The sequence below is a fragment of the Selaginella moellendorffii genome, unplaced genomic scaffold (assembly GCF_000143415.4).
Source record: "Selaginella moellendorffii unplaced genomic scaffold, v1.0 SELMOscaffold_173, whole genome shotgun sequence".
Lineage (NCBI taxonomy): Eukaryota > Viridiplantae > Streptophyta > Lycopodiopsida > Selaginellales > Selaginellaceae > Selaginella > Selaginella moellendorffii.
In genome coordinates, this window is record NW_003314433.1 from 125176 (window position 1) to 148497 (window position 23322).

The window sequence follows — 23322 nt, forward strand, 5'->3', positions numbered from 1 at the left end:
TCATAGTCCTTCAAAAATTCATAAAGTTCAATAAACTTCTTTACCCCTTCATGTTTTTGCTCGTTAGGCATCAATAGCTTAGCCAAAGCATTCTCATCTGAGACTTTCAAATCGTTAATCACATCCCAACTCTCTACTTCATGTGAATCATTCCAAGTGTGAGAGTAGTCTAAACCGCTTTCTCTTGCTTCACATTTGACTTGTTTTAATGGATAAATAACTGCATCCCATGATTTTGGTTTGCCCACATTATTTAGTATCCTTCTCCACACATAACCAATATTCTTCTTGCAATAGTGTTGGCATTATCAACTCTTTGGGCAAGTTATGCCAATTCCCATCCCATGTATCATCCCTAGGCAATATCACTCCCATCTCATGGAGCACTCCAAGAATGTACTCCACTATTTTGTCTTGGTTCCCACATTGTTGCTTCAACTGATGTTTAACTCTGTGTGTTTCCATTTGACTTTTGAGTTTGCTTGTCTCAGTATGTATGAAGAGTTGCACCACATCCCTCATAAACCATTGGACATCTAAGATGACAAATTGAGACACAATGTCGTCCTCTTCATGTCCCAAGCCAAAGTAAATTGCATCACCAGAATCATGTGGAAATTGCAAGACGAATTTGAGAACATTCTTGGAACTCCTGTGAGGCAAAAGGATTTTGCCAACTTTATCTAGGGGTATGACCTTCTTGTGACTTGGATCTTGTACCAATTTCCTCTTTGCTTTGAGACATTCCCGTGGTATTTGTTGCTGGGCTGACAGCAGTTCTTCCAAGCAACTCCCCAACATGGTTTTTATCCCCCTTAAATCTTTCACTCGAGTGGCCACCACCTCAAAACAAAGATCTGTCCCAAACTCAAGTACTTGCCCATAGCCTTTGTCAGAGATTATTGCAGAAACCACGTCCTTTGGGTCATAGTTGCATTTTGGAGTGAAAAAATTCAAGGCAATCAAGACCTTGGGCTTCCTTTTGGGTGAGGCTGATTGATGTGAAGCGATGAACCTCAGCCAGTAAACCAAATTCTGCTTGAAAACGTCACAATTGTCATCCTCCACCTTGCATACGATCAAGAAGAGATCCTTCTCACTTCCTCTAAGAAAGTACTGGTGGAAAACATGGAACTCTTCCTGTCCAGCCAGGTCGCAAATGAGTAGCTTTTGTTTGGTGGTTGCATAGACAAGTGGTTGCAGCTCAATGCCTGCTGTTGAAGCATGCCTTTGGAGACATGATGGAAACCAAGACACTCTGCGGCAGAGGTTGTTTTTTATTGTGGTTTTTCCAACCCCGCTAGCACCACACAAGAAGAGCTTTGCTGTTGACGGGTTGTCAAAGTCTTTGAATGCACTCTGCTGGAAGATTGCATTCCGCTCTAAAAGACCAGAACACCTCTGCTTGAAAGCTTCAGAAGCTTCGGAATCATTGCCTATATCAAGCTCTTCCACGAGGCTTTGGTAGTTTTCCTCCAGGGCAGCCAGAATTTGTCTTTTCTGTGCATCACTTCCAAGATCAGGAGCCCTGAATCTGCGCACCTTGCATTTTGGATCCCCCAGCAACTGGCAAAGATCTTCCAGCTTTTCAAAATTTGGCTGAGATATTCTCAAGTCTTCAATGCTGCTTCCCAAAAGGCACCTCCATGGCAGTTCCGAGTCACATATCAAAGATTTCAGATACTTGCACCTGGTGATAGCTTTCCAAAAGAGCTCCCCATTCGTGATTTTGCACTCCGATATACCCAAATGCTCCAGTTGGCTCTTCTCTATGCCCTCGGCAAACTCCAACGTTAACTCATCTTCTCCTCCCGCGCTACCCCATATTTCCAAATGGCGCAGCTTACAATGTGGACTTGAGAGAGCTGACCACAGACTGCTGTCCCAGACCATTCCTCCTCCCTCGTTGGGACAATCAAGGTTGAGCTTGATCAGCTTGCAATTGGGATTTTGTAGCGCTTTGCCCAACCATCCACCACCATCACCTGGATAAAGTCTAACGCTGAGTTCCTCCAAGCCACACTTAGCGCTGCTCAGGGCCTCACCCAGGCCCGTTGCATTGCTCAGGTCCTCACTCTGTCTCATTCTTCGGCAATCTAAAACTGAGAAGCTGGTGCCCTCCTGAAGAGCCTTGCATACCCATGGCAACACTCCAGCATCAGTATCCCGAGATAGGTCTAGTCTTTGCAGTGAACAGTTTGGACTAGTGAGTGCCTTGAAGAGTGCTTCACCTGCCTCCTCTGGAAATGATGCCGTCAGTTCTACTAGCTTATTGCAAATGCCATTCTGAAATGCCTGTTCCCACCCTTCCTTGCCAATGTCCTTATCTAGGATGGCTAACTCTTCCACCTTGCACTCCTGACTTGCCAGATCCCTACTCAATTTCCCAAATCCTTCCACTGTCATCCTGTTCGAAGCCAAGGCGAGACGTTTCAAGTTGTTTCCTGGTTTCCTAAGGAGTTGGCTAAGGAGAGTCTCTGGGTTCCCAACCTTGTCCAACCCGAGCTCTGTCAAGCAGTCGAGCTGAGCAAAGGCCAACTCAAGCTCCTGAGGTGGTGTGAGGATGTCTTTGCCTTCCCAATAGATACCTAGCCCTTTCAAGACTTTGAATTCCTCTGTCATCATCAGTAGCTTTGCAAACCTCTGCACCTCAATCTGGCCAATATCTTGTCCCTGCTGAGGAGGAGCAATGCCCTCTGCCACCCTTTGCATCCGATCACTGGGAATGCCCAACCTACAAGCGACCCTGGCAGCGAAGTGGATGAATCTGATGTCGAGCTGTGGTACCAAAGCGGCCTTGAGAATGTCAATGTGAGCAGCAGCAGCAGCAGCAGACGAACTGCCATCACCAGGAGCATCTCCCACATCCAGAGCCCTGTCTAAACTGGGTGGATTTGAAATGCACCAGTTGAGCACACCAACCAGATCCTCCTCTGTGCCTCCAAAACTCTCGACGGTAGCACTCACCTTATCAACAAACTCGCCTTCGGATAGCTCCAGCCTCGAGAAAAGCCCACAAGAAAAGCCAATCGCATTGAAGTGCCGCTTGTTGTCCCGCTTCGCTGCGAGAGCCTCCTTGATCTCCTTGACAGAGCCACAGCTGATCCACACTCGTCGCTCCTCCTCCATGGAAGTTTGCCCTGGATCGAAGGGTATTTACAGGTATTCCCAGAGGTATGGTGAGTCCTTTCTTCACTATTGAGAGTGGCCCTGTGCCACGTGGCTAGTCCACGTGGAGAGACACGAGTCTTCACCGGTTCACCATGTGACACATATGTACATTTTCCATTCCATATATGCTATGACGGATCTTGAGCACCATCACACGGTTTCACCTTTCGTTAGATGGTATCGGAGCAATGCCTGGGAGAGCGCAAAGAATACGAAACCGTAGGATCAGGGCGACACTCGCTAGGGTGAATCGGAGCCTCCGTCTACGTAGACAGAGGCGTGCCCTAATCCAAGCGCTCCAGGCCTTGCAAGAGGCACTGGACGACTAAGAACCTGGACCTAGACTTGAACGAGTGGTGGGATTGGGTGTCGGCACCCATGGCAGCCACTGTTCCTACAAATCCGCCTCCAAATCCACCACCTATTTCCCCTCCCATCACAAATCCGACTGTGCCTACAGCGGATATCATTTCAGTGGACGCAAATCCACCAAAATTTGATGGGAGGAACTGGCGCTTCTGGAAGACAAAATTCGAATCCTATATGGATGAACGAGGCCTCTGGGACATCACCACAGGAACTGAGACACTTCCAGATACAGCTACAGTGGATGAAACTGCGAAGTATCGCAAGAAGGACCGGAGAGCTTTGGGCAAATTCCATGCAGCGCTGGAGGGGCGAGAATTCCATTGCATTGGACGGTGCAAGAGTGCAAAGGAAGCGTGGGAGGCCATGAAGCAGACTTACCAGATCCCTTCAACATCCCATCGCATATTTTTACGGAAGCAGCTTCATGCATTGGTGATGGTTGAAGGGGATGATCTCAAGGATCATCTTGCTGGTGTGAGAACCATCTTAGATGATCTTAAGGATGTAGGTGCAAACATAGAGGATGAAGAAGAAGCAGAGCTGGTGCTCGTCACACTTCCTCCATCCTTTGATCCTCTCATACGTAGCCTCACTACCACTGGAACTCCTCTAACCCTGAATGGCGTGATCAGTAGCCTCCAGGACGATGATCTGAGACGAAGAGCAACAACAGGATCAGAGGCCGTTGCATTCTACTCTTCTCTCAGGAAAGAAACAGTGAACAAAGGGAAACAAGGAGCCTCTTCATCCAAGAAGCCCAAGTGTTCTCATTGCAACAAGAAAGGCCATGACGAAGCTCAATGCTGGGTGAAAAATCCATCTCTCAAGCCTGTAAGGAACAATGCAAAGAAAAAGGTGGTACACGCCTTCATCTTGTCACGAGCTATGGCTGTGGCAGCACTGTCTGCAGAGTGCATCTACCTGGATTCTGCTGCCACAGACCATATGTTCAACAGTGATAAGTACTTTGAAGCCTATGTTCCTACAGCCACAGAGGAGTATGTCATCGTTGGCAATGCCCAGCAGCTTGCTGTGAAAGGAGTTGGAACCATCAAGTTCACTTTACCACAAGGAATAGTCGTAAAGATCCACGAGGTTCTTTATATTCCTGGTTTATGTGCTAATTTGTTCTCTGTGGGACAATTTGCTGAGGATGGGTATCAGTTCGCCATTACACCTCGCCAATTCCAGCTGATCTCGACCACAGGAGCCATCCTCACAGCGTCCCGGCCTGGACGGCGTGACCTCTACCGCCTTACCTGTGGTATTATGAAACGGTGTTGTGTTATTATTATGACGGTTGATACATGGTTAAATGTATGGGTTTATCGTGACGATCCGTGGCGGCGTCTGGATCGCTCACGTGGCTGTGTGCTGACGTGGTCTTGTTCACTCCCACACTCCTCCTCAAGGCCAACGTCTAAGGTCAGCCCAAGTGCCTTCGTGAAGACTTCATGTTTAACACGAGGAAGTGGTTTTGTTAGCACGTCCGCTAGCATGGAGTTTGTCGGGCAGAACTCCAGCTCGATCATTCCTCTCTGGATCTGGAGTTCTTGGTCAAAGCTATTGCAGACTGGTTGTCACACAATAGCTTGACCACGCCCGTGTTGATTTGTAGATCCTGGAGAAGTCCCTTCAGCCACGCTGCTTCCTTGGTTGCAGCTGCTGCAGCTATGTACTCAGCCTCGGTACTCGACATCGCTGTAATAGCCTGTCGTTTGCTGCACCAGCTTGCGACATTTCCATTTAGCAGGAAAACGTAGCCTGTGGTTGACTTCCTGTTGTCTGGATCCCCGGCCCAATCAGCATCAGAGTAACCAGCCAGCTTGTTGCCGCTCTCGCCTCTGGAGTACTTTAAACTTAGCTGGTTAGTCCCTGCCACGTACCTCATAATACGTTTCAAAGCCTGCCAGTGTGCTGTGGAGGGACGGTCCAGGTACTTCGCCACTGTTCCCACAGCATACGCAAGGTCAGGCCGAGTGGAGATTACCAGGTAGATCAGGCTGCCGACCATAGAGCGATAGACTGCTCTAGATGCTTTCTCCTCCTCGGGAGATTGATCAAGGTACTCTCCACTCTCAGCAGATAATTTCGTGCCTGTTTCCATGGGAGTAGCAACCGGATTAACATGAGCAAGGCCATACCTCTGGAGCACGTCGGAAACATATTTTGCCTGGCTTAGCTCCAGAGTGCCTCGTTCCCTGTTGCGCGTCACCTGGATACCGAGGCAGAAATGCAACTCACCGAGGTCTTTCATGGCAAATTTAGCGCCAAGGTACGTTTTAAATTTGTGGATCAAACGTAGCTGATTTGCCACGAGAATAGCATCGTCCACATATAGCGCAAGGAACAAATAGCCCTCAGCGTCAAAATATATGTAGAGGTTACAATCAGCAGCACTGCGCACGAAACCAAGGGAAATTAGAAAAGAATCTATTTTCGTGTACCATTGGTGCTTGAGTCCGTAGAGAGCTTTGTTAAGCTTGCAAACGAGGTGTTCTTCTCCAGGCTGGATAAAACCAGGAGGCTGAGCCATATACACCTCTTCATCGATGTCGCCGTTAAGGAACGCAGTACAAACGTCAAGTTGATGGAGCTCGAGATCCAATTCTGCAGCTAAGATTAGTAGCATACGAATGGTTGTGAGTTTCACCACCGGGCTGTAAGTCTCCGAGTAGTCCAGCCCATGAACTTGAGAAAATCCGCGTGCCACAAATCTCGCCTTGTAGCGCTCAATGCTTCCATCAGCGTTGTACTTTTTCTTAAACAACCACTTGGATGAGACGAGCTTTCTGCGAGCTGGAAGTTCAACCAGCGACCAAGTGTTGTTTTTCTGGAGAGAATCATACTCCTCCTGCATAGCTGCCTGCCAGTGTTCAGCTTCTGGTCCATGTAGAGCCGCTTGGGGACCGAGAGAGGCAGGTGGAGCCGACAGAGCCCAGAAGTAGGCACGCTTTCCTATAGGCATCGCCTCCTTGGCTTTAAGAGATGGTTTCACGACACGACCCGAGCGTGTCACCACTGCTGTGCCGGCTGGAGGAGGTGGTAGCTTGGGAATGCTAGGAGGAGTGGTGGCATCTTGATATAACTCGTCGCCAACGAACAGGTCAGCCACAAGCGTGGAAAGATCTGGCTGTTCATTGGTGCTTGAGGATGCAGCCGCTGTGGCCTGTGGAGTCGTCAGAGGAGGTGTCGAAGGAAGAGAAGTACCGTGATCAGCTCCTCCTGCCAGATCGCCTCCTTCGGGCGCTCCTTCAGCAACTCCTCCTGGCTCTGCAGCGGCTGGATTGTCTGGTGCTGGGTGGAGATGTGGAACGTCGTCCAAAATCTCAGAAAGATCCACCAGAGATGGTGGAGAAACAGGAGGGAGTCTCAGGGTATCTCGATAAAGACGAGCTTCATCAAACACCACATCTCGGCTCACCACCAGTTTCCTGCGCTGGCAGTTATAGAGTCGATAGGCTTTTACCTGGGTGTGATAGCCCATGAAGATGCATTTCTCGCTCTTGGGATCCAGCTTCCGCCGCTGAACATCGGGGATGTGGGCGTAGGCTATGCAACCAAACACCCTCAAGTGCCCTAACTTGGGGCGCTTCCCAGTCCATACTTGAAACGGCACCTGTCCTGTGGAACGTGTTGGCAGCCGGTTCCGGAGGTACACTGCTGTGTTGAGTGCCTCTCCCCAAAACACCTTGGGCATGCCAGCGTGCTGGAGAAGGCAGCGTACACAGTCCATAAGTGTCCTGTTCAGGCGCTCGGCGACCCCATTCTGCTGCGAGGTGTGGGCTGCGGTGTACTCGTGGTGGATGCCAGCCTGAGCAAGAAATGCCAGAAACTCCTTGCTCATATACTCACCGCCGCCATCTGAACGTAGTGTCCGGATGGTACAGCCAGTGGCATTTTCTGCCCAGCTTTTGTAGACCTGGAAGTGATGGTAGACCTCTCCCTTGTGTGCCATGAGAACAGCCACCGCATAGCGTGAGTAGTCGTCAATGAACGAAACGAAGTACCGCTTGTGACTGAGAGTTGCTTCTGGCACATGGCACACATCCGTGTGTACCAGCTGAAGAAATCCTGAGGCGCCATCTTCTGGACTTCTGCGTGGAAAGGGTAGTCTTGGCTGCTTCCCCAGTTGGCACGTCTCACATACTCCCAGTTGGCTGGCACCGGTGAGGGTAAAGTCATCAGCAAGCTTGTGGCTAGCAAGTAGCTGGATGTCGTGAGAATTGGCATGCCCTAGCCGAGCGTGCCAGAGCTGGAGAGAGTTGGCAGCCCAGGAGCTGGGGCGAATTGCAAGCAAATGCCCCTGCTCGTGAGTTGAGAGGATCAACTGAGCATTGAGCTTGTAGAGAGTCTCAGCTCGTCTACCAAAAGCTACTGGATGGCCAGTCTCGTCAAAGATGGTGCATCCGTCTGCGTTGAAGAGTGTTGAGAAGCCTTGATCTGCTGCTACACCAACTGAGAACACTGTCTGTCCTGCTTCTGGTACGTAGTAGACCTGGTTCACGAGCTTCTCAGCTCCACTCTCCAACTTTATGACCGTTCCTTGTCCTTCCACTGTTAAGGGGCGTTTGTCTCCTACAAAGACTTGCTTCTCCTGCTCCAGTGGCCGGTACTTGTGAAAAGCTCTCTTCAATGGTGTGAGGTGCATCGAGGCTCCAGAATCCATCCAGAGCACTTCGGCTTCGGACACAGTGGATGAAGATGCAGCGAGCGTCATCATCAACATCGTGTCAGGTTGGCGTGAAGAAGAGCTTCTTTCAGCGCGAGCTTTCTCTGCGGCTTTCTTGATCCGGCATTCACGCTCCACGTGGCCAGCTTTGCCGCAGTAGTTACATGGGCCCTTGCGTTTTTTATTGGTTGCAAATCCAGGGCTGGGAGAAGGGCTCTTTTGTCCTCGAACAGGGCCATCTCGTTTCTTCCCACCCGATTGCTTTCCCATGATCAAGGCCTGCTCCACCCGAGCAGCCTGAGAGGGCGCCTTTTGTCTCCGCTCGTTCTGCTTTCGTTCTTCCTCGATCAGGTCCGAGTAGAGCGAGTCCAAGTCCTTTCCAGGTACAGCCGAGAGCATCGATGCGAAAGGTTGGAGATCAGGGGAGACAGAGCTTAGAAGGAATGCCTTAGCTTGGTCAATGGTGATTGCCGCTTCCGCGTCCTTCAGCTCGGTGATCATCGCTTTAAACTTTCCAATGTAAGTGGCCATGGTGTCATCAGGTTGCATTCTCATCGTGAAGAACCTTTGTGTTAGCACCACCTTAGCATTGGCAGCTTTGGCAGCGAAGATTTGTGTAAGGGATGTCCAGTTCTGGTGGGCTGTTTTGGTAAGATCAAGGAGATGAACGAATTCATCCCCAAGACCTAACCCGATGACAGAGAGCGCTTTTCGATTCTTGGAGTCCCAGTCGAGCCGTTGGGTTACATCCGCAGCAGCCGGACGTTGAGTCGTTCCATCCACTATAGGCCAGCAGTCCTTGGCCAAAAGGATAAGCTGTACTTTTGTTTTCCAAGTGGAGAAATTCTGTCCCGTGAACTTTTGGAGAAGTTTCTCCCAGCCCCCAGAGTCCCAAGAATTTCCTGCTGCGTTAGCAGAAGACATTCTATCTATTAATCTAAGAATAGATTAAACAGAGAATTTAGAAAGGACGGCGTGGAGAAGAATCGTGAAAAACTCGGCCGCAACAAGGGCACACCATCCGGCAGGCTGGGCAAAGAGCTTGTTGGCGCTTTCGGTCCTGGATCTTCCGCTCCACCCGCGCCAGCACTGCCAAAGCCCTCGCGCGCTCCTGAGCCAAGGGTTCCTGGCCCCTTTGATTCTTCATCTGCCACTGTCCTCTTGCCATTAGATCGTTCGCTGCTCCGATACCATGTGGTATTATGAAACGGTGTTGTGTTATTATTATGACGGTTGATACACGGTTAAATGTATGGGTTTATCGTGACGATCCGTGGCGGCGTCTGGATCGCTCACGTGGCTGTGTGCTGACGTGGTCTTGTTCACTCCCACATTACCATGCTGCCAGATCTTGCTGGACGGAGTCTGGGCCTACACGCACAAAAGACAACGACCAGTCACTCACTGGAGCTTTGGCACGCACGCCTGGGGCATCCTAGTGCTGATAGAATCAAGCAGCTCACACGCGAGCAGATGGTTGAAGGTCTAGACCTGGACCCAAGAGCCGTTCTTCCATTTTGCCAGGGCTGTCAGCTAGGAAAATCTACTCGCCAACCTTTCCCCAAGACTGGAGCATCTCGAGCTACAGAGCTCATGGAACTTGTACACACTGATGTGTGTGGCCCGATGGCCACCACAGCAGTGGGAGGTATCCAATACTTTATCAGTTTCATTGATGACTACAGTCGTCGCACTATGATCTACCCTATGGCTCGCAAATCCCAATCGTTACACTACTTCCAGACTTTCAAGGATATGGGAGAAACACAAACTGGGAAAATGCTCAAGCGATTGAGAAGTGATGGTGGAGGCGAATTCACTTCCAATGCTTTCAACCAGCTGTGTGAGCAAGGAGGGATTGTGCGAGAACTTACAACGCGAGAGACTCCACAACAGAATGGCGTAGCTGAGCGCAAGAATCGCACACTAGTGGAGAGTGCTCGGGCAATGCTACTTTCCAGTGGTTTGCCTCGCAGCTTCTGGTTTCACGCTGTCTTGACGGCGAACTATCTCCAGAACCGGCTCCCCACCTCTGCCCTTGCTGACATCACTCCTGAAGAAGCATGGAGTGGCAAGAAACCTACAGTTACGCATCTGAGAATATTCGGGTGTGAAGCGTGGGCACACATCCCTGATGGAATGCGCAAGAAATTGGATCCCAAGAGCCAGAAGGCTGTGTTTGTGGGCTACAGCCTCGATCACAAAGCCTATCGTCTCTGGAATCCAATCACGAAGCAGGAGATCCTGAGCAGAGATGTGGTTTTCAACGAGAATTCGTTTCTTCCTTCTAGTCAAGGTTCTACTTCCAGACCTACCTTGACCGAAGAAAATGACGTTGAAGCGGAACAAGATCAGTTGACTGTCGGCACGATCACTGTGCCGCTTCAAACAGTCCCTACACAACAACCCATGCCCGCTTCTACTCCAACACCACCAACCCCGCCGCCTCCTCCAGATCCTCTACGCAGATCGATCCGCACAAGGCGGCCTACTGAGCGTCTCATCGAGACAATGGTCTCCTCTCGTGCAGCTGGGACTCCTACTGTTCCGAGGACCTATGGAGAAGCCATGGCCTCACAGGAAGCGTCTTACTGGCGTGTAGCAATGGAAGCCGAGATTGCTTCACAGCAAAAGAACGAGACACATGTTCTTGTTCCAACTGTGCCTTCCAATCGCCAGATTATCAAGAGCATGTGGGTGTATGCTCTGAAGCTTAATCCTGATGGCTCGGTTCGCTACAAGGCGCGATTGGTGGCGAAAGGATGCTCGCAAGTTCCTGGACTTGACTACAACGACACCTTTGCTCCAGTGGTTAAGCATTCTACTCTTCGTTCCTTGATTAATTTTGCTGCGGTGGGAGACTTTGATCTGGAACAGATGGATGTGACCACGGCGTTTCTTTATGGCGCGCTTGAAGAAGAAATCTATATGGCACAGCCAGAAGGATTTCTAGCCGCTGGAAAAGAGGATCATCTCTGGCTTCTCAAGAAAGCTGTCTACGGCTTGAAACAAGCACCCAGATCTTGGTACAAACGCTTTGACGATTTTATACTAAGTGTGGGCTTTTCCCGTAGCGAGGCAGACCCGAATCTTTATATTCAGGTGGAGGGTGAATCATTTGTGATCATCGCTCTTTATGTTGATGATACTCTTGTCATCCATAACCATCGCTTAATGTTTCTCCAGGTTAAGCCAGATCTTTGCAGCCAATTTGAGATGAAAACTCTTGGCTCGGCTTCCTACTTTCTTGGCATGGAACTTGTGCGTGATCGCTCTCAACGCACTATCTATCTTCACCAAGCCAAGTATATAGAAGAGATGCTGGCCAGGTTTTCTATGACGAGCTCTAATCCAGTGGCGACACCAATGGAACTAGGCTGCCAGCTTTCACGAGCCATGTCTCCTGAGACAGAGGACGACAAGAGAGCCATGGACTCCATCCCTTACAGACAAGCTGTTGGCAGTCTCATGTATCCAGCTGTTTGTACGCGCCCAGATATTTCTTTTGCCGTGAGCAAAGTTAGCCAATTCCTGGCTAATCCTGGATCTCAACATTGGGCAGCGGTGAAACGCATCTTCAGGTACCTTCGAGGTACTACTTACCTTGGATTGTGCTACCAGGGAAAAGCGCTTACCCTCACGGGCTACTGTGATGCTGATTTTGGGGGAGACTGTGACACACGCAAGTCCACCTCTGGCTATTCATTTTCCCTGGGCAGTGCGACAGTCTCGTGGTGCAGCAGGAAGCAAAGTACAGTGGCAACCTCTAGTACTGAAGCAGAATATTTGGCAGCCTCACAAGCTACCAAAGAAGGTGTGTGGTTACGCTCACTACTTTCTAACCTTGGTGTGAGTGTGAAGACTCCCACTCGCCTCTTCTGTGACAATCAAAGCTGCATTGCGTTAGCGGCCAATCCTCGCTTTCATTCACGCACCAAACACTTTGGGATTCATCATCATTTTGTTCGTGAGAAAGTGGAAGATGGCACAATTGAGCTGATCTACTGCGACACGACCACTCAGGTTGCAGATATCTTCACAAAAGCACTACCCCGAGATCGATTTCAAGTCCATCGCGAAGGGCTGGGACTTTCTCCACTGATGAGCATCACTCGTGATGGCCACAGTGCCAGTGGGAGTGTTGAGAGTGGCCCTGTGCCACGTGGCTAGTCCACGTGGAGAGACACGAGTCTTCACCGGTTCACCATGTGACACATATGTACATTTTTCATTCCATATATGCTATGACGGATCTTGAGCACCATCACACGGTTTCACCTTTCATTAGATTCACACCTTGTCCGACGTTGCAAAGTGAGAGTTTTCGACCATCTTGAGGTAACTGCCAGACTCCAGTCACCTGAAAATTTAAATAACCTTTTTAGAAGTCCGCAGTAATTTTCCATTTTCCATAAGTACCTTGTCATATTTCTTGCGGATCTTGACGAATGCCATCACGTTCAAGGAGCTGCCAAGTGAGTTTTCAACACTTTGAGAACATGGATCAATCGTATAGAGGTCATTCACCTGAAGTTTCTTAGGAGTCGAAGCCCACGATAAAATTCGACAAAGGCCGTCTGGAGCATCTTGGCTGCTCGCTGAACCTTTCCTTTGTTGCCAGGCTCCCCTTCAAGCTCTGAGATTCGTCATCTACAACATGGCAGAGATCAAACGATTCCAAGTTAAGTGCCACAGAATTAGAGGCTGCTAGAACGAACCTTGCATAGCGATGAGCTCTTCCATTTGGATGTGAAGTTGCCGTGCTTGAGCATCGTACTCGTCTTCCTTGCATCTAAAAAACTTGTCCACTTTGTTGAGCTGATCGTCAAGGCCGAAAAAGAAGCTCTTTTCGTGATCTGATCGAGTTCCAAACAGCTCCGTCTCGTAAAAATCCTCACCATCTCCAATTCTCGTCTTGTGCACAACCTGATCGTATTGAAGTGTTTTGTTTTGTCTTTACAGTCCAGAACATCCATGGACGTTTCCGAGGATATGGATTGTTCGCAGCAGCTGCTCAGGATGGCGCTGGGATTTTGCAGCAAGTTTTGAAGCTTGCTCTTGTCAACCGAGAAGACATTTGGATCGAACACCTTGTGCTGCTGGTTCTTGGTATGTAGGATCTGGTTTTTGATTCTCTTGACAACTTTCTTGAGCTGCTTGTAGTCGCAGTACTTCACCCACCACTCTGGGACGAGCTGGCCCTCCAGCTGCTTCTGGAACTTCACCATGTCTGAAAGCTTGGATTACCTGAGGCGAACATCGTCAAGAAAACGATCAAGCAAGAGATGAAATACCTGGAGGAAATGGTGTCAAGTTCAGAATGCCTCTTCAAACTTTTCTGGCGCCTGTGCTCTGGAAGCAGAGGAAGAACAGTGGCAGTGAGCATATGACGAGACAAATGGTGGCGTGGAATCATCAAATGCATTGTGCTGGGGAGGAGCACCACCAATTCTCACAAGAAAACAGCACCTTAAGATCATCTCTGGAAAAAAGGAGGAAAGCCTTCTTCTCACCGAGGCCAGCGAACAATTACATAAGAATACGTTTTCCCGAGTGAAACTGACGCAGCAGAGTGCAGGAGGAGAGAAGAAGCAAGCGATCCATTGGCCTATGGAACTAAAAAAGGAAGCAAAAGGACAGGGAATGCAGGGGAATCTACATGAAAAGAAGTTGTCGTAAGTTACACACTTACACACACTCTCACACACTTCAACTCTTTTCTTGTCAACACGAGTAATTTATGCGAGCGAAAGGGAATGAAAGAATCATTTGAGCATCTAAAGCATGGAAGGAAGCGAGGCACGTACTCTTTCCGGAAATCACGCTTATGGAACGTTTTGTTTTGTCGGAGTCCCAATTGCTGGCGCAACCAAACTGAAAGAATTGCACAATCAATCGCAAGCCAAGCTTGGAATCGAGAGAGCTTGTTGAGTTCTTGAGGTGAGAGCCTTTTGCTCACTCAAAAACTTGGAGCCTTCTCTCCTTCTGCGAGAGGAAGAGGGAGTGGGGGAGTTTAATGATCTGTTTTAAAATAGTGTTTGTTAAAAAAAACAAAAAACTTAAATGCTAAATACCTTTGCAGACTCATATTTGTTTTCCCTCCAAGATTATGGGATGAAGAGCAAAATATTTTTCCATGATTGTCTCCTGTTTTTCTTCTTTCCCAACTGTAGTTGTCACTAGCTTAATGTGAGACACAAAATTCCTAGGCCCCAAAGTGGAGCCCGAAGGGTGCCATGTGGTAGTGGCCGAAGCGAAAGCCAAACGAGTGTAACACGTTTGGGCCAAAAGCTCCGACTTGAAAGGTCGAGAGCAGGAGTGGAACTCCTAACGAAGTGCTCAAGGAATGAGCACAAGGCGAGCAATAAGCGAGGCTCCAAAAAGGGACCTAAAAGGACCAACACATGACACGTGGAGGAGTCTGAGATGGAGTCCGAGATGGACCCGAGGTGGAGTCCGAGATGGACCCGAGATGGAGTCTGAGGTGGACCCGAGATGGACCCGAGATGGAGTCCGAGATGGAGTCCGAGATGGACCCGAGGTGGAGTCCGAGATGGACCCGAGATGGAGTCCGAGATGGACCCGAGGTGGAGTCCGAGATGGACCCGAGATGGAGTCCGAGATGGACCCGAGATGGACCCGAGATGGAGTCCAAGATGGAGTCCGAGATGGACCCGAGGTGGAGTCCGAGATGGACCCGAGATGGAGTCCGAGGTGGACCCGAGATGGACCCGAGATGGAGTCCGAGATGGAGTCCGAGATGGACCCGAGGTGGAGTCCGAGATGGACCCGAGATGGAGTCCGAGATGGACCCGAGATGGAGTCCAAGATGGAGTCCGAGATGGACCCGAGATGGAGTCCGAAGTCGAGACCGAGACCGGGACCGAGACCGAGACCGAGATCGGGACCGAGACCGAGACCAAGGCCGAGACCGAGCCCGAGCCCGAGTCCGAGTCCGAGTCCGAATCCAAGTCCGAGTCCAAGTCCGAGTCCGAGTCCGAGTCCGAGTCCGAGCCTGAGAGGGTGAAAGCCCAAAGCGTTCGTCTCCCAGACCCTGGGGGGTTTGGTGAGCTCCAAAAGTATAGTAGGGGGAGGACTGCAGTGGAGCCAGTTTGGCCCAGGAAGGCCGGACCCAGTGTTGGGTGATGAGCTGCCCACTGGGAAGTCCAAGACTAGAGTGAACACGGACCGACAAGCGGGGTAGCTTGGTGAAGTGTTCAAGAGCCGGCTCTAGTTCCCCCGGGAGATCGACTGGCCGATGCTCCTAGTCCAAGTGTGGGTGGCACTACCTACTTGGATACCTGGTGTGGCTCAACGGAACCCGCTCTAAGCCCATGGCTAGAGCACCCAAGGGCAGAAGGCGAGGAGAGTACCCAGGTGGCTTGCGTAAGGCCACTGTGTTTCGAAATGTTGTCCCAAAGGCCCAGACTGTGGAAAGGAAGAGGAGCAGTCCTCTGGGGTAGTGACCAAGGACACAGTCGTGTGGTGAGGAAGTCCCAGAGGACCGTGGGACTTAGTGGTCGGGCCTGTGGGTCTCAATCCAGTGGCAGTGTTGGCAAACACGGCCAGGGGCAGAAAGGGACTTAGTGGGGACTGACAGAGGGATATTGGGGAAGGCTATTCCCCTTGTCGGTGGGCATCCTAAGGATGCTAAGGAGTGGATCTCAGATGACCACTCACGGATGGTTTGCCTAGTCTTGGAGAGCCAAGACTGTGATGCAAGTGGTAATGGACTACCAGCGTGGCAAAGGTGATTGGGCATGGCCTTAGCGTAACAGACTGCCATGTCGGTGGTACCTTTGAGTGTCGGTCATGGGATCGGACACGGGGAGCACTTGGACCAAGTGCAAATGTTGAGTGGCATGGATGCCATTCTCAGGGCTAGCAAGTCCCAAGTCCTGGATTGGACTTATGGAGGTTGTGAATGAGACTCCTCCAAGTGGTCGGAGGTGTGGTTAAGTGACTAAAGTAGAATGGAAAATTTAGTCCCTTACAATTTGGTATCGGAGCTGTTCCTTAGTCCGACTTTTATTGGTGCTCAAGTATATCACCACTGGTGTTGGCAACGGAAGGTCTGAGAAGTGGGCCTATCCTTGAGGAGTAGTAGGTCGGGAAGACATGGCTCTCCATTACAGTTCATGTGTGAACTTGTAGACAAGGTGGTGGATAGAAAAGGGGCCAATAATGGAACGACTTTGGGATCTTGGGAACAGTGCAAGGTTTTCCTCATTGAGTTGAGGAGGTGATCCAGATGAGCGTTTGACTCAGCAAACGGGCTAATGTAGTTGGGGTAAACAACTATAGTTGGGATCACAGGGAAGATAGAGACTCCAAAAATAATAAAGGAGTCACAAGTTTATCCTCACATGGTTGAGGCTGGTGCTCATGAAGGTGAGACCGGAATGGATGACCGTGAGAGGTCAAGTATGGATGAGGACACGAGTTCTCGAAATGGTAACCGGGACTACCTCTAATAAATGCTGGAACAACCCAAGGAGTTGGGGGTGTATTAAGTGGATGAGTTGGTATTCTCATCACATGGACAAGTAGTCCTAAGGGGCAAAGGTTGCCCCCAGAGAACAAAATCAAGTGTCAGAGTAACACTTGTGAAAATAGTCCTTTTGAGTAGGACAGGAATGCAAGAAGTGTATTCAAGTGAGCTAGTGCCTCACAAGTGGGACCTTACGGGTCTGTGGATTAACCAAGTCCAAAACTGCTGGATGACTCAAGTAGAGTCAAGGAATGGTCCTAAAAGGACTAATGGAAGCATTTGGACTGTACCCCATGAAGGATGGAGGGGGGATCATAGGATCCAAGGATGAGAATAGAGGGTATCTTATCGATGGCAAAATGTGCCATGCTAAAGTCGTGGGAAAGGTGTTCCCAAAAAGAAAACAACTTTGACACAAAGTTGTGTGTGACCTCTATAATGCAGTGCTAATGAATGGTTGGCATGAGAAAGAGTGGTATCGGTTTTGGCAAAGACTTAGACACAAAGAAGAAGTGTTATAGAGGTAAGCTCGTAGAGCCGATGGTGTGGAGACACCAAAGGTGCCAATGTGTGATACCTTGAGGCTATGTTGGTGGGTTCATGGGAACCCCTTGCCAAAGGAATCCCAATAGAAATGGGAATGGCATAGCCTAAGCTGCAGAGCATGCAGTTGGAGTGTGGTGACCCAGATAATGATGGAGGTGTGGAAGCACCAGCAATGAGTTGTAGGACTTGACAACTACAAGGCAACTAAGCAAGAGGTGCAAAATAATTGGTTAAACGGGTAGAAGGTAGCTACCCAAGCCTTCTTAATGGCATAGGGAAGTTGGATATACCTTTACGGGGGATAAGTTACTTATGTTGTGATATAGTAAGTCAATGTCATAAAAGGAAATACTCATTGTCAAGGAAGCCGTCATTGGGACACCCGAACACTCTAAAACACCAGGAGGTGGTGTTTGATGTCGCGAGGGCAGTAGATAAGGCCTAAGGGACTAAGTCCCTAGCGAATGATGGATAGTAGGTGCTATCCAAATGTCCAAGGTGGCGGAGACAGGAGAAGACTGTCTACTCGAATTGGACAAAGCCAAAAATGGAATTTTGGCAAGGCTAGCGATGGGCATGCAAAGGCTCGTAAGCAACAACGTAATCCCGGTGTGTGGGATTATAGGGTGAGCATACATGGATTGAGGAACCACTCCCTAGGCTATCGGGTAGGTTCATCCCTAAGAATACTTGCTAAGGCATGATAGAAAGTGCAAAGCTATCCTCCTGGTCTGGAGGAGAATGACTGAAGGAAAGGTGTGAAGCCAAAAGGAAGAAGTAAGGGGATAGAACCAAACCATAGGAATCGAAGGGCATAACCAATGTTGGTTATGCCAGCTGGGAATGGAGAATCAAGTGGGGGCTCGAGGGTGTTGCCGCTAGCAACCGTGATGCCATGGAGAGTCGAAAATATGGAATTGTCCATGTTAGACTATATGGTAATTGGAAAGCTTGCAGAAAGGGGGGCCTTAGCAAGCTAAGGGACAGAGTTCCTTCAAGGTTCCCAAAGAGGATTCTAGGTAGCTTAGTACCTAGAAAGGCCAAGTGTAAATGGTTCATGGAATGCGCGAAATCAGAGTGGCGCAGCAGAAGCGTGGTATTGAAGCTTGCCATGAGGCAAGGCTATCAAGGTTAGGGAAGTAGTTCCCGAGTGTTCAAAGAGAGGGCTTTGAACGAAAGTCGATGGTCAAGGACTTTCACGCTTATGCAGGAACCATGTTACAGTGGTCGGAGGACTTGCCAAGCGAGATTGGCAAGTCAGGGGAACAAATACCCTAGTTGAAGGTGATAACTTCAAAAAGGGTGGGCCATGGGGCCAAGCATGGAGGAGTCCATGCATGATCACAGACTTGTCAAGTGAGAGGACTTGGTAGTGTGGAGGAACTAGGTTCCTAAGTTGTGATCTGTAGCGCGCTTTAAATATAGGTTGGTGCACCGGCGTGGGGAGTCACGCCAAGCATCTTGTGTGATGCCGTCCGTAGATGCATATACGGAGGTTGGGTTCGAGTCCCGACCCTCTAGTGCTTGGGTTCGAGTCCCAAATCACTAGGGCGTGGTGATGGTTTGGAATATGAGGACACTCATATTTCGGTGGTCATGGACTCTCAGTGTGGAGACTGGTTTGGGCACACCGCCAAGCGAGGGATGCCTCGGAGTCGTGATGCACAGTTAGATTGCTTAGTGTGAAAGCTCGGCATATTTAACTTGAACGCTTTGGTGCAACTGGCACCAAGGTCGTGGTGAGTGAGATGGGGACACCTAATCTCAGTTGCTATGAACCCCCAAGTTGGCCGTAAGGGCTAGCTTGGGTGCACCGCCAAGTGTGGGGGATGCCCCCGGGGTTATAGTCAACAACTTGGAGGTCTAGAAGACCAAGTACCTCTTGGCAACTCTGTTAAGGTGCCAAGGTGAGATCACTAGATGATCTTATGGCCAAATAAGGACAATGTCCTTGGTTGGCTAAAGAATGAAGTTCCTGGTTTAAAATGTTGAAATTAAACTGTTTAAGGTGGTGTGGCTTGGTCGTGATGACCAAGTGGGAAGAGCACCTAAGGGAAATAAACTATGTCCGTGCGATGGCATAGTGAGTCCAAGGAAAGTAGTCTCTATAAAAGACCCATGGGAGGGTCACGAAGTTGGGCCGTGGATAAAGCCCATAGCAGAAGATGCTAAAGAGACGTATTAGGGGTGAATATCCTTCGGACTTGGCAAAGAAGAGTCTTTGCTATGGAACCGAAAGGATACCTCAAAAATGGAGGTAGCGATCCTATGTTGCTAGGTGCAACAATCAAGGATAGGAGCAAAGGACTAGTGGCCAAGTTTGGGCCATGGAATTTAATGGAAGGGATCCAAATGGCAAAGTTAGCCAAGGAACACTAATGTATTCGATGTTAACAGCTTGTGGGAAAGGAAGTGGACTTCCAAGGATGGATTCCTAAGTGCTTCAATTTGGCGAAGTAAAAGCTCCAAGTGAGGGAGTGGTAAGGTAGCCAAATGATAGAGCCATGGACAACCCTAGCACAAAGTATGATAAATGGAACTTAGTGCCCAAGGTGGCACGAAAAAGAAGAGAGGATGCTGGTGCCCTCAAGTAATGAACTTCCTAGGATGGGGAAGTGGAGTTGCACAATCTGTGCAATGCAAGGTGTTGGAGACACTTAGGAAATTGACTTCCAAAAGTCAAAAGAGTAAAAGTTCCAAGGTGCAAACGTTCAATAGATAGAAATTGAGATTACTCGAGGAGTAGTGGGATTGACTTAGAGAAGGGTCTCTAAGAGGTTTAGCGAGAACTAAACCAATAAAAGGAGAGAACCACTACATGTGGTCCAAAGAGTCTCTAAGTTGGGGAGACTACCCTCCTTAGAGGATGGACAAGGCATGGTGAGCCTTTGGTGTCAAACCATAGACAAAGATTGGCTAGGTGCCAAGGATGGAAATGGTAACACGTGTGGGTGTTACTTTATGAAAGGGTTTACCGTTCGATGAGGACATCGAACTTCGTCTATGGGTGGTGGAGTTGTGAGACACAAAATCCCTAGGCCCCAAAGTGGAGCCCGAAGGGTGCCATGTGGTAGTGGCCGAAGTGAAAGCCAAACGAGTGTAACACGTTTGGGCCAAAAGCTCCGACTTGAAAGGTCGAGAGCGGGAGTGGAACTCCTAACGAAGTGCTCAAGGAATGAGCACAAGGCGAGCAATAAGCGAGGCTCCAAAAAGGGACCCAAAAGGACCAACACATGACACGTGGAGGAGTCTGAGATGGAGTCCGAGATGGACCCGAGGTGGAGTCCGAGATGGACCCGAGATGGAGTCTGAGGTGGACCCGAGATGGACCCGAGATGGAGTCCGAGATGGAGTCCGAGATGGACCCGAGGTGGAGTCCGAGATGGACCCGAGATGGAGTCCGAGATGGACCTGAGGTGGAGTCCGAGATGGACCCGAGATGGAGTCCGAGATGGACCCGAGATGGACCCGAGATGGAGTCCAAGATGGAGTCCGAGATGGACCCGAGGTGGAGTCCGAGATGGACCCGAGATGGAGTCCAAGGTGGACCCGAGATGGACCCGAGATGGAGTCCGAGATGGAGTCCGAGATGGACCCGAGGTGGAGTCCGAGATGGACCCGAGATGGAGTCCGAGATGGACCCGAGATGGAGTCCGAGATGGACCCGAGATGGAGTCCGAAGTCGAGACCGAGACCGGGACCGAGACCGAGACCGAGATCGGGACCGAGACCGAGACCAAGGCCAAGGCCGAGACCGAGCCCGAGCCCGAGCCCGAGTCCGAGTCCGAATCCGAGTCCGAGTCCGAGTCCGAGTCCGAGTCCGAGTCCGAGTCCGAGCCTGAGAGGGTGAAAGCCCAAAGCGTTCGTCTCCCAGACCCTGGGGGGTTTGGTGAGCTCCAAAAGTATAGTAGGGGGAGGACTGCAGTGGAGCCAGTTTGGCCCAGGAAGGCCGGACCTAGTGTTGGGTGATGAGCTGCCCACTGGGAAGTCCAAGACTAGAGTGAACACGGACCGACAAGCGGGGTAGCTTGGTGAAGTGTTCAAGAGCCGGCTCTAGTTCCCCCGGGAGATCGACTGGCCGATGCTCCTAGTCCAAGTGTGGGTGGCACTACCTACTTGGATACCTGGTGTGGCTCAACGGAACCCGCTCTAAGCCCATGGCTAGAGCACCCAAGGGCAGAAGGCGAGGAGAGTACCCAGGTGGCTTGCGTAAGGCCACGGTGTTTCGAAATGTTGTCCCAAAGGCCCAGACTGTGGAAAGGAAGAGGAGCAGTCCTCTGGGGTAGTGACCAAGGACACAGTCGTGTGGTGAGGAAGTCCCAGAGGACCGTGGGACTTAGTGGTCGGGCCTGTGGGTCTCGATCCAGTGGCAGTGTTGGCAAACACGGCCAGGGGCAGAAAGGGACTTAGTGGGGACTGACAGAGGGATATTGGGGAAGGCTATTCCCCTTGTCGGTGGGCATCCTAAGGATGCTAAGGAGTGGATCTCAGATGACCACTCACGGATGGTTTGCCTAGTCTTGGAGAGCCAAGACTGTGATGCAAGTGGTAATGGACTACCAGCGTGGCAAAGGTGATTGGGCATGGCCTTAGCGTAACAGACTGCCATGTCGGTGGTACCTTTGAGTGTCGGTCATGGGATCGGACACGGGGAGCACTTGGACCAAGTGCAAATGTTGAGTGGCATGGATGCCATTCTCAGGGCTAGCAAGTCCCAAGTCCTGGATTGGACTTATGGAGGTTGTGAATGAGACTCCTCCAAGTGGTCGGAGGTGTGGTTAAGTGACTAAAGTAGAATGGAAAATTTAGTCCCTTACACTTAAATATCTCTTGCACATCTTCCGCTTTGGGATTTGTAATTAGCTTGCTTTTGAGAAGACATGAATCCAAAAAGCTTATGAGCTTTCCCTTGGTTTCATCCACCATTGCATTCACTATCTCTCTAGCACCAGCAAAATGTCCTCCAACTTTGGCCCCAATAAATAATAGGATCAATGTATATTTAAGTACTGGAGCAAATTTATTGAGCCAATTTGGTGGGATATTCAATTCAACACCTTCAGAACTCTTCACTTGATGACCTTTAGAAGTTCCTTGAGGCCATTCACACAAATAGTGAAGTCTACCATGTGTTCCCAATATTTTACTGTAATTTTTCCACCTATTATTCTCATCAAGAATATATGGATATTTTGGGCAATCTGTCTCCAATTTCAATAATACTTGAAAACACGTTGTATGGATTGCATTCACTTTATCCATGATAGACTTGAGTCCATTCTTCAGCTCGTTAAGGCTTACTTCAATGTTATCAAGTTTTGTATCCAATTTGTCAAACCGGTTCTCCATTTTATCAAACTTCTTATCAAAATATCTAAAGATTGCATCGAGTTTTGGGTCTTCAATGTTCGAAAACTCAACAACATCTGATGATGCTTTGGGAATTGTGACTTCTCTAACCTCCTCATAGTCCTTCAAAAATTCATAAAGTTCAATAAACTTCTTTACCCCTTCATGTTTTTGCTCGTTAGGCATCAATAGCTTAGCCAAAGCATTCCATCTGAGACTTTCAAATCGTTAATCACATCCCAACTCTCTACTTCATGTGAATCATTCCAAGTATGAGAGTAGTCTAAACCGCTTTCTCTTGCTTCACATTTGACTTGCTTTAATGGATAAATAACTGCATCCCATGATTTTGGTTTGCCCACATTATTTAGTATCCTTCTCCACACATAACCACGTCTCATTACATTTTCTTCAATTTCCAAACATGGGCAATCCTCCAAACATACCCCAATAATGCAATTTCTAATTTTTTCCATCCATCCTTTAGCTTCCTTTTCCAAATCTGGCCTTAGTGTATTCTCTACCTCTTTTGGGTAATAGATGATGACATCAACCCATTGCCTATCTTTCCAATTGTCTGTGTCTCCCCCAACTCTCACAATTGTCTTGATAAGGTTTTCTTTCAAAGCCACCCATCCATTCCCAAGCCTGAAATCTTTCTTGCTTAATTTGTGAAGTTTAACTTGGATCTTTGTGAAAATACTTGCAGGAAACAATTTCAAGT

The 23322-nt window shown here is 49.4% G+C and overlaps 2 long non-coding RNA genes and 1 pseudogene across 2 annotated transcripts; 1 reads left to right on the top strand and 2 right to left on the bottom strand.

Annotated features, from left to right (window-relative positions):
• LOC9638750 overlaps nucleotides 1–23322 on the bottom strand; it is a 60901-nt pseudogene that overhangs the window by 27760 nt on the left and 9819 nt on the right.
• LOC112343653 lies at nucleotides 8408–9169 on the top strand. The gene is made up of 2 exons (XR_002991346.1): nucleotides 8408–8731; nucleotides 8800–9169. It is a non-coding gene; the product is annotated as an uncharacterized LOC112343653 (long non-coding RNA).
• LOC9638843 lies at nucleotides 12500–13672 on the bottom strand. The gene is made up of 5 exons (XR_002991345.1): nucleotides 13507–13672; nucleotides 12931–13459; nucleotides 12740–12862; nucleotides 12632–12680; nucleotides 12500–12572 (listed from the first exon to the last, which is right to left on the bottom strand). It is a non-coding gene; the product is annotated as an uncharacterized LOC9638843 (long non-coding RNA).